Genomic DNA, 4,673 nt, shown 5'->3' on the forward strand with positions numbered 1-4,673 from the left:
TGTCTACAAGAGGTGATTATCTAAGGGCGCAGACGTTCCAAACGTACTGATGACCCTGCGAGCTCAACAACGGAACATAAACAGTCAACTCGCAGGGATGGAAGACGCATGCGTTGATGAACTTAGTAACTTCCATTCATTTATTAATGTTAACGTTGCTTAGTTTTATTATTGCAATTCAATGTGTAAGTAATGGATTAACAATGAATGTGATCCTTGTGTAACCGATTGGACACCTGCTTTGTATATAAAGAGGTGATCCACCATGAAATGGCACCTACAAATCCTTGGCTACAGTGGACTAAGCAGATCACAATCTGACTGAACCACTATAATTCTCTGTCTTATTGATATTTTCCAGTTTTGTTGATTGTTTTCCCATTCCCAGTCGAGTACTCGTCGTTCTAGGTTGAATACTCGCACTTGTCTTTTCTTTTAAAATTCTCTTTCGTATTAGTAAAATAATATAATTTGGTGTTGCGAAATTCACTCGACAACATTTACACAATTAATCCAGTCAAACCTCTGTTTCTTTTCTTATTTCATTCATTTTCTCACCAACCAAACAACAAAGCACAACACATACATACATAGATACATATAAATTACCTGAAGAACAAGTATGATACCAATAGTGACACCAGCCATAACGTCGATCAGAAAATACTCGCGCCATTTGTAGCCTTGTAGGTCCTAATCCAACGGTAGCAAGGTAGAAAGAGATCAAGCCAATCGATCTAGATCATGCGCTGAAGCTTGGAGGTCCATTTGAGGAAAAGAGAAGCATGTGTAGAAACGGAGGGCAAAGAGGAAGAGGACGTCGTAGAAGGGTGCTGCAAGGGGATAATCTTGACGGGGCGGGTGGTGGTCCGCATGGTTGAATCTTCTTCTACCCGCATATTTTTTTTTATGCGTATGTTATCAAAGACAATGTATATTATGATACATAAATTTTCTGTTGGAACATCGCATGATCAAATTCATACATTTCTAATGAAGCAGGATATCTATAGACTCTTATTATAGTCACATTGGTAATGATATTTTATATCCTCGCACAGTATATTTATAAACATAGTAATCATACATAGTAAATATATATTCTTTGAAGAGGCTTTGCTGGTGCTATACTGCTACTGGCGAACATAGCTATTGGAGGAGATTCTGCTTGGAGAGGGCTGAACTGTCATTAACGGTGGCGTAAGATCTGGAGAGGACAGAAACGGTATTGAGATCTGAAGCCCGAAATCGCAGTTCACCAGGAAAAATTAAAATAGAAGAAGAGAATAATCGACTGAAATTTCTATCTTATATTATATATTTTTATTTTTCAAACAGAGAGTTCGGAATTATATTGTTAAAATCCTAAATATTTGCTATTATTAATATTATTTATTTTAATGTTAGTTAGTAAATCAGAAGAATTCAATCCATCAATTTAAACGGATGGTTTAAAATAATATAAATTTTTGTTAAAAAAATAATATAAATTAATTGGGAATATTCTGTTAAAGTTAACGGAGGAGACAAAATAACATCTTTAAACCAAGAATTGACGTTAAATAAGCACTTTTAATATATAAAGATATATATATAGGGATATGATTTTGTCCTGTGATGTACTTTCACGGAATGTATTCCGTGGTACATTAGATGAGTCTCATGGTACATTAAAGGAGTATTAGGGTACGTTTCTACTTTTTAACCCTAATTACCCCTAGATCAATCTCAGTCATCAGATCAAATAACTCCCTCATCTGACGGTTACAATACATTACGGATTATAATCCGTGAAAGTACAATAACGGGACAAAATCGTATCCCTATATATATATATGTAAACTTTCAAAGCAAGAAGCTAGTGACTAGTCTATGAATAGATTTTAGAAAAAATTTTACTTTAACCCATATATATGTATATAATATATATAAATACATATATTTGAATGATTTCACTTTTCTTCTTTTCGTTTTCTTTGTAAGCACCAAACCCTCCTATATATATACACACAGTGAACTTCGATTATATTCTGATGCATGTTTATTATTTTTTTATTACTAAGAAAACAACAAAAAATATATACCATTAGTCTTAAACCGGTCACATATTAATAATTTTTTTCTTCATGCCATGACAGTATAAATTATTAGCCCCTCTTCTGGGATTAATATATACATATTTAATCATTTTTTTTGCAGAAAGTTTTGGCGCATGTTTGGTATTTTTTTTTTTTTTTTTTTTTGTATTATTCTCTATCCAAATGGAAGTTAAAAGCTCATCATCAACATCATTTAAGTTTTAGATAATTAATTAAGTATTTAATATATGATTTAATTAAGTGGTCAAGTGTTGTCATGTGTGTCTTTGGTTGGTATTTAGCAATAAAAAGGGTGTTGTACAAAATTGTAACAGAGTGGGATTTTACAGTGAAAATCTTTGTTTTGGAGTTGTAACTTTTGTAAAAGAATGGGTAGTTTTATCACAAACATTCCTAATAAAATGTCTTAGCAGAAGGATCAGCCTTAGCAGAAGGACCCACTAATTAAATTGCAATTTTACATTACTTGATTTGCAAAAGTATTTTTGGTTTACAAATTAAACTTTAGTTCAGTAGATGTTCTAGATGTTGAAACTAATGTGAGGGAGTGGAAGAGAGATGTGAGTTCTTGGGAGTGTGGATGAGAAGTGAGTTTTGAGGAGAAATTAGGATTGCTATAGTAAGTAGCTCTACCTCAAGTAGTTGAAAGTTATCATTGTTGTTACACTTTGCTCTCGTTCCTGTATAAAACGTAGTGAGATTTACAGATTATATTTATGGTATATGTTTTTTCACTAGACCAAATGTTTCATGTATGTTAGGAAAAAAATGCAAAAAAGGGGTTGTTTATGTTATTTTTATATTTCTTTTAAAGGTGAAAAGTGGTGGAATTAAGAGTTTCAAACTATGGAAGTAGTAAAATTTGGAAGAGGGACGTGTGATAGAATATAATGGTAGTGTCATCTAGGACAATGAAGCACGAATAGTCAAAGAGGAAATGAAATGCCAACAATGTCATGAAAAACAGTTAAAGGTTCAACCTTGAATTATTATTATTATTATTCATGTTAAATCTTCTTTTTTTTAGTGTTTAAAGCCATGTATTCAGAGGAAAATCCGGAGCTTGTGCTGCATTCCTTGCAAATTATGATACTAGATCAACTGTAAGAGTGAGTTTCAACAATTTGCCATATGACCTCCCACCTTGGTCCATTAGCGTTCTTCCAGACTGCAAAAGTACTGTAGTTTACGACACTGCAAAGCTAAGAAAATTACTAATGATTATGTTGAACTAATAATAACTCAGTTACTTCAAGCATATAAAGTTCTATTGCAATGGGCAAAGTGGGTTTTAAAACCACTATTAGGTACTAATAGAATTTTCTTCACTCATTATAGACATAAGTTGTAGTTTGCTTGCTCCTACTAACATTTCACTTATACTACAATCATAGGACATGTCATAAATTGTCACTATGTTCACTTGTCCATCTCATCTAGTTATTAACGTTTACACATTGTTCTGACTACATTGTCTCTACTGTTATTTAATGTTGTGAAATGAAAAAAACTGCTTTGCTACACACATTGTTATTGTAAAGTATATTGTGCATGTTAATAATGTTGTGAAATGTTGCAATTGAAATGTTTAGCCGTTGGTATAATGTTTAATTACGTTCAATTAGGTTCAACAGCTAGTCCTTTTCTATGGATTAAACTATGATTTATTTTAAAGAATGAAACAAAAACACTACTAAAAGTGCTCTGATCAAACATGAGGGACTAAGTCACAAGTGACTAGTTTCCCATCACAGTGGACTCTTTTGCTCTCTAAAAAGTGTCAAATGTGTTCTTTCAAATCTTGACATGCAAACGGACCCAAGAACTCTAGATTACAAAGCACTAACTGAGCTTCTCCCACTTCTGTACTAATTTCTTTACAGCTCTACTAAATCATATAAATAAACATTATGGTTTTGAAAAACTTGATTTTCTTTCTGCAGGTTGTTACTATGATTATGATATTTTCTTTGAACATTGTCTATGGCTCAAGTCGATACTTTTTCCTCACCTGCTTGTTCCACGGACTCCTTGCTCCTCTCTACAAGGTAGGAATAATATTTAGTGTATAATTTTTTTTTCTAAGATTGTATTTTTTAATTAATTACTCTCTTCTTGTTCTTTTCTTTAACTGTTTTTTTTTATACATATGGAGGATAGGCTTGTGTATTGTAAGTGCAAATTTTTACTTAGTTATGAAGGTTGGACTTATATATTGAAAGTATTGTAAGAAATATTTATTATATACACTTTATGTAATATTACTCATGTAATTGTCTTAATTTGAATTTATTTTTTATTAATTCTAACTTTGTATTATTATTTTTTAATAGTGAACTTTAAATTAATAATGTATATGTTTTTATATGGATATATGATATTAATTTATCTTTTATATATGGACAAAATAATATTAGTTTATTTGTGATTTTAATTTAATATGTGTACACCAAAGTGTCATTTTAGAACAGACGCAAAAAACACTTGTTGCGTCGGTTAAAGATTGACGCATAGCTTGTTGTGTCACTTTAAAATTGACGCAAAATGCTTTAATTTTTTTTTTGTGTTTTACGT

At 31.6% G+C, this 4,673-nt stretch overlaps 1 long non-coding RNA gene across 1 annotated transcript; it reads left to right on the forward strand.

Moving 5' to 3' along the window:
• Window positions 1–2,173: 2,173 nt before the first annotated feature.
• Window positions 2,174–4,402, forward strand: LOC115698965 (uncharacterized). The gene is made up of 2 exons (XR_009685070.1): window positions 2,174–3,406; window positions 4,043–4,402. It is a non-coding gene; the product is annotated as an uncharacterized LOC115698965 (long non-coding RNA).
• Window positions 4,403–4,673: the final 271 nt, after the last annotated feature.

This window comes from Cannabis sativa, chromosome X, assembly GCF_029168945.1.
Source record: "Cannabis sativa cultivar Pink pepper isolate KNU-18-1 chromosome X, ASM2916894v1, whole genome shotgun sequence".
Taxonomy (NCBI): Eukaryota; Viridiplantae; Streptophyta; class Magnoliopsida; order Rosales; family Cannabaceae; genus Cannabis; species Cannabis sativa.